The following is a 7,438-nucleotide window of genomic DNA, read 5'->3' as shown; positions in this document are numbered from 1 at the left end:
GGGGGGGGGGGTTAATACTATTTTTTAATACTATTTTATATTCAAAATCCTTTATATATTTCAAGATCGTTTCCATGATTCTTATGTATAAGCTTATTTTTTGAAGCTCTTCACCCTTCAGCTGTTTCTTAGGTTATAGGGCTACAAACGTCATCATTAATAAGAAGTTCTGTTTTTAATAATCACAATTTGGACATAGTGTGCTAATGCACTTCAATTAAGTTAACAATGTGTATGCTTTCACACGCTACCCTATAGGTCACCATGAGTCAGAACTGACACCAGGGCATGGGACTCGTTTTTGTTTTGTGTTGTTGGGGGGGTTTCATAGTGTTTTATGCCAGAAACCCTTTGTATATTTCAGGATAGTTTCCATGATTCGTCTCTAGTGATAAGCTTCTCTTTTTAATTAAACTCCTCCCCACTCTTCAGCTGTTTCTTAGGTTACATGGTTCTAAACGTCATCATTAATAAGAAGCTCTCTTTTTAATAATCACAATTTGAACATAGTGTGTTAATATAATTCAGTTAAAGTTAACATTTATGAGACTTGCATTTTGAGCTATCTTTTCATATTCGGTTAAGTGTTACTTGAATGTTGTGTTTATTTTAATTTTTTCCTTACATAAAATACAAACTATAATTGCTATGTAAACATCAGACTGCGGTAGCATCAGCTACAGAAAACATCTTTGTCGGTGGCGTCTTTAATGAGAAGAAGCCTGGACACTACAAAGTAATTGAGTAAAACACATAGAACTCCTAAGGCTACACAAGGACTGAGTAGACATCTGCACAGCTGTGCAAGATCAATTACCACAAAGCAGAGGTCAGACGTGCCTACGCCCTCCATCTTTTTTTTTAGCCTATTATGATACCAACTATTCCTCCCATGACACTACTTTTCTGCTGGGTTTGGTAATCCGTTGCAATGACCAAACAAACCTCACAATTGCGGAGGTTTATTCGGGCAGTTAACTGGTTGCCACGAGTCAAGATCAGTAAACAGTAAAGATACAGTCATTGGTCTACAGCCAGGTTTCTCCTCAGCCAGCAACCTTCAGCCTGTCCGTGACCCTGTCCCTTGACCTCTAGTCTGCATGGTTCATGACACCTGCTTGCTGCTCTGCCTCACAGTCTCATAGTCTCAGCACCTGCCCCTCTGCTCTGTGTCAGGGAGGCAGGGAGGGCCTCAAATGTTCTCCAATGGTGTTTCTTCTTTGCTGGCCCCAGGATGGTCCCAGGCTTCTCTCTCTGTTCCTGTTTCCAAGTTAGCTCTTTCTCTTACAAGGAGGTGTGATTTATAGGGAGGTGTGATCTGTTTGTCTTTCAGCTGACTACATGCCCCAGGAAACAACAGGTTCACAACATCTAACAAGACAGTACTCTTTAAAGGAGTAGAAAGTCTTGTCTTTCTTCCATGGAAGTGCCGATGGTTTTGAACGGCTGACCTTGTAGATCCCAGTCCAACACATAACCACTCTACCACCAGGGCTTCTTAAAGTCTGCTAGCATAACAGGACACTCCTCCCAAAATGAAGTTATAACCACAAGCATCGAGGCTAGAATTTACAATACTTTACTAAAGGAGCTGTGGTTGGAAAAAACTCACCGCCGTACGCTTGTGGTCAGTTCTGACTCATGTTGACCCTATAGGACAGGGTAGAACTGCAGCTGTGGGTTTCCAAGACCATAAGTCTTTACAGGGGTCAAGCTTCATCTTTTTCCCACAGAGCTCGAGGTTAGCAGCCCAATGCATAAGGACACCACCACCAGAGCTCCTGTATTGCTCATTCACTCACGCCCTCACTGCCTTGAGTCAATGCTGACTCATAGCGACACCCTTTGGGTTTCCAAGACTGTAACTGTTTATGGGAGTAGAAAGTCCAATCTTCCTCCCAAAGAGCAGCTGGTGGTTTCAAACTGCTGAAAATGAGGATCGCAGGTCAATGTGTAACCACTACCCCACCAGAGTTCCTTCCTATATGACTAGAAGGGCCATATTAATTGGCTACATCACATTGTGATTGAAAAAAACACGCTGAAGTAAGATTATCAGCTACAGTTGTAAGGTTTCTTACCAGAAAAATATCACTTTAGACTAAAATGTTTTCTAAATACAGATTTTAAAAGCCCCTAGAATGGCCACTAAGATCTTAGATCATTGTATTAGTCTGGGTACTTTAGAGAAACAAATCCACAGAAACTAATGTATAAGAGAGAGTTTTATATAAAGGTTAAGTGCACATCAAGAAAACATCCCAACCCAGTGCTGTCCAAGCCCACAAGTCCAACATTAACTCATATGTCCGACACCAATCCACAAAGTCCCCCTCCATCTCACAAAACACACACAATGATGCCAACTGCAGGGGGAAAGTCCAGTCAGTGAATGAATAAGCATCTCAGCACTGGCAAGGGTCTCCACGCGGCTGCTCCAGCACCCAGGGCTGCGTCAGGGTGGGTCCATGTGGCTTCTCCTCGGGGATGTCTCGCAGGAAGTGAGCCTTGCCAGCTGAAGCAGGTAACTGGCTAAGGCAGCTGCATTCTGGTCCGACCATCACAAAGCAAGAGACCTGAGAACTAGAAAGGCGAGGCTCACTGAGCCATTTATCCCTCTGCCCTTCAATTAACCCCACATGTGTTTATCAGCCAGGTTTGCAGAACAAACTAACTACCTCAATCACTTTGCTTATTTTTTTTATGTTTATCTTCTTTTTTTTTTAAATAATTTTATTAGGGGCTCATACAACTCTTATCACAATCCATACATACATCAATTGTGTAAAGCGCATTTGTACATTCATTGCCCTCATCATTCTCAAAACATTTCCTTGGCATTTAAGCCCCCGGCATTAGGTCCTCGTTTTTCCCCTCCCTCCCCATATATTTTTATTATCCAGTATCAAATTAAAATGCAATCATTAGGTGTAAAATTGCAAACAAGGAAATAAAATTAGCTAACATTTGAGTCAGACTTCAAGACAGTGTCGATATTTCTTACATGTCCACAAAAGTTTCACTAGTCTTTGGCAATCTGCCAGTGATGATGGGCCCAACAATGTAGATAGTTAATATTCACCAAAGAGACAACAAACATGCAATGCATTGTGCTTTTTTTATCATTGAAATTGCTGTATTATTGAGGCTTGGCCAAATTTTCTTGATGCTTGTCTTTCCATTTAGTTTACGTCTATTCTTCTACTGTTTTCCGCCTACATCACTTATTTGCCTTCCTTCTCTTACTTCCATTCAAGAATTGGAAAAGGGACTATTTGTTGTGCTACTCTAACGTGTGTTTAATAGGGAACTTGGAGGGGTTGACATCTGAATGTTGGAAGTTGTTTCCTCTACCTCTAGGTTCTTTATTGAATTCAGGTGACCCAAGTTAGTGACTGGCTGGAGGGAGCAATGTTGGAAAGCTTCTGAAAATGGGATGGTGACAGAATAGAACAAACGAGTGAAAAATCAATGAAATAGGGAAGTCCAAATAGATAGTCTTAACAAGTCTTGTACTTGCCCACTAGTTACCAGCCTCTCTAAAAATATTCACATATATGGGTGGGGGAAACTTGCTCATTAAATTGTAAGGGCCATTCTCAGCTTCATCAGGCTTGGTTGTAAACTTGACTACACAGTTTTGACTCATAGAGAAATGAGGAGAAAATATCTGATTAAAGGGTGCATTGCTGCTGAGGCAACTGAATGTTGCCATAGCAATTGAGATGAACTGCACAAGAAGGAAGATAATTAAATCTAACCCCTTTAGTGGTTTTGACAACCAATGCACTGCCAATAGGAACAGTGATCTACAAATAAAGATAAAACACATTCCTCATGGAAAGTCTCCTTACTAGTATTTTGTTGTTCCCTTTCGAAACACATTGCTTTAGGTGTCTAATTTGAATGTTTTCTTTTAATAATCAAATACAGTTTTGACCTTGGTCTGCAGCTGCCTAGAATTTCTGCTGGTTTATTGTATCATGGGAGCAGACATCTATAAAAAATATCCACTTTTCTTCTCTAGTTCTTATGAAAAAAATACGTGAACACCAAAGCTGTCATATTTGTGCTTAAAATTCAATAATATCTAGAACGTGCTGCCCTCTTCAGGAATTGGTGCTTAAAAATACTTAGTTGGTTTTTTTTAAACAGTTCAGAAACTATAAATGAGTTTTCATTTCAAAATTATATTAATAATTCTTTATGAATAAATCATCATGTACAGTAAGTATATCTAAGCTTAAATTTTTGCAGTAAAAGTTTTGAGTAGTCAATAAATCAATATTTGAATCAATGGTCTAAAAATCGATGAATAAAAAAATTTGAAGTAAATGAGTAATGTATGATTTAAAACAAAAAGAAACCACTCACTCAGGTATTAGTTTTGAATCACTATAAACTTTCAGATTTCTATATTTACTGTCTACTAAAATGCTTCTTTAAAAGTATTTTTAAAAACAAGGTACTATTTTTAATGTGGAACACCCTTTAAGTACTGTTTTTTCTATGGCAAAAACTCTATAAATTTTCTGAATGTCTAATATTTGCATTTGAAATTTTAGTCAGTTTTGTCTACTAACAGATCCTTCCTGGGGAAAAAGTGATTCTAAATGTATTCTCACACACACACACACAAAAGTGATTTTTTATTCAAAATTATGCCATTTGGATATTGAGGGACTTGAAATATAGATTGAGTAGATTCAATAAATCCTTTATCTGTATGTTATCTATTAAAATTTCCTTGACCATGACTTGTTTTTGGCAGAGTGGTATGAACTAGGTGTTTTTCTCCAAATCTGGTTCATGAGTCTTAAAAACACATATAAAAGAACAGAAAATGGCCAATACATAATACCATTGATTATAACAATATGAGAAAAAGCCCATGATCTTAAATCTATGTGGGTCAGCATTGGCTTGATAGCAGTGAATTTGATTTTGGCTTGGGGTATTATATGAATTCTGTTGGTAAGTTTAAACAATATTGCTAGTAGGGTTTCAGTTCCTACATGCATGGTTTATTCCAAACTACATGTGTTTAAACTTGGGGACGTGCAATCAGTGGGTGACTGGAGACAAATCCACTCAGTACACACTTAGTTTCCTTAGGGTGCCTTCAAAAAAATAAATAAGATAAAAAACAAAACATTCCAGGAATGCAGATAGTACTTCAAAATTGATCTAATGAGGCCAGTTACATTCAAAGCAAAATGCTGAGTGCCCAAGGCAACTGATTTTATAGAAGTCCAAAGGGGTTGTCTTCCTAGATTTTCCTGAATGACACAAGATAATTATGAAAGGCTATTGTGAAGAAGTTTTAAGAATATTGAACACTGAATGTATGAGGAAAAGTCCAGGAAAGTTATGGTGAGGATTTTTCCCCCTATCACGGTAATGCACCTGTTCATTCTTCAAGGGTAGCAAAGATTGTCTATGAGAATTTCTTTGGGAAACCTCATCCCATCCATCCTATAGCTCTAATCCTGATCCCCCCGACTCCTCTAGGGTCCCCATTTTGAAGCCCTCGAGGGTCACAAAAGTTCAGAATTCTTTGAGGGACTAGCTAGAGAGATGAAATACACCTTCACACATGGAGGGCACTAGGTAGGGAACAAATTGAGAAACAATTATTTCACATTGTGATATTTTTGTTTAATAAGGGTTTCTATAGTCTTGTAGCAATATATTCAGACTTACCTTCATGTTAGAGTTACTGACTCTAAGAAAGCTCACTTTTCATTACTAGAAGTGGAAATATAGGTTAATTTTAAAATTTTTATATTAGACAATAAGTTCGAGAATAAATACCTTTTCAAAATTCAGTTTTGGTGTAATTCTTATCATGTGATGTAATTAGAATCCTGTTTTTTAGTCAACAAATGAGATAATTAATACTTCGTTAACATTTATTTAGGTATAGCAAAGTAGGAGCTTGAACTCCTGATTTTGTTTCTCAGCTCTAATTTTCAGTTCAAGATGTCAAACAGAAAATATATTTTTACTTTAACTGATATAATGTCTGATAATGTTGATGTTGGCAGATTAGACTGTACCCTAATTTCCCCTTACGGTTATGGAGTAACCATAACCATATGGTGGCGTAGTGATTACCCATTTGGCTGCTAGCCTCAAGGGCAGTCTTTGGGACCCCCAGCAGCTCTGGGGGAGAAAGATGGGGAATTTAACTCTCCTCCAGAGTTCAAGTCTCAGAAACCCACAGACAAGTATCTAGCCTGCCCTGTAAGGTCGCTCTGAGTCTAAATCATTTGATGGCAGTGAGTTTGGTTTTTGTTTTGTTTCTTTATTTGAGTATCGCATCTATATCAATTAAAGTTTGCGCTATAGGGGATTATCAAACAAATAAAAAACTATAGCAAGCTTCTCTTAAGCCGGCAATGCTTGCTTTGTGAAAAGTAAAATGATTTATTTCTGATTTTGAAATTGCTCTGTGAAAAGGCGTATGTTAAATGTTTCCAAGAACTCTTTAAACACCAATTCTTTTGTTTTCTGCCATCGCTATACATTTTCATTTTGTTACGGATATGTTGCATTTGCCAGTTAGGATCCCTGCGGAGGGAGGTCTAATAAATACTATTTTCTTTGCTTTCCAGGGTATTTACGGCACAATGGTAAAGTTCAGCTTTCCCAGAATGGTAAGTAAATCAGTCTTTCAATATTTGATAGTACTGAACACAAGAAAGAGAAAACGTGCAGTATCGTTTACTAAAGGCATAAAATGATCTAGTAATTATAAGGTAACTTGCACTCTCACAAAGAGATGGATGCTGCATTCAAATTTTCTAAGCGTTCCAAAATCTCAAACAAATACGTTACAGACTCTTCATGAGGGAGTAGAAGTTTTGCTTTCTCTGTTGGATTGCAATTGACCATCGTGTATTCAACATTTTGTTTTCTGGGGTACTCTATTTTAAAATTTACACAGATATAGAAATAAATGTGGTTTGCGTTCTATGAGTAGAAAGAAAAACATGTCTGTGATACATATTGAGAGTGAGTGAGCAAGTAAGACTCCCATGGAATTTTTACTGTTACATAAAAACTGATGGTAATTTATGTTTGACCAAGGTTTGCAGCATCTGTGAATTTGAAAATGTTTATTTTCTAAAGGCACATATCATAACTTCTCCAAAGCAAGCTAGCTACTATATGATTTCATCTAAACACACAGTTTTGGTTGTGTTTACATTCTTTTTTTTTCTCATTGTTTTATTAGGGGGTCATACAACTCTTATCACAATCCATACATACATCAATTGTGTAAAGCACATTGGTACATTCATTGCCTTCATTATTCTCAAAACATTTGCTCCTCACTTAAGCCCCTGGTATCAGGTCCTCATTTTTTCCCCTCCCTCCCTGCTACCCCCTTCCTCATGAGCCCTTGATAATTTATAAATTGTTATTTTGTCAT

This window comes from Echinops telfairi, unplaced genomic scaffold (genome assembly GCF_000313985.2).
Source record: "Echinops telfairi isolate 266 unplaced genomic scaffold, ASM31398v2 ScPeMD7_443;HRSCAF=831, whole genome shotgun sequence".
NCBI lineage: Eukaryota > Metazoa > Chordata > Mammalia > Afrosoricida > Tenrecidae > Echinops > Echinops telfairi.
This window is presented reverse-complemented; position numbering follows the sequence as displayed.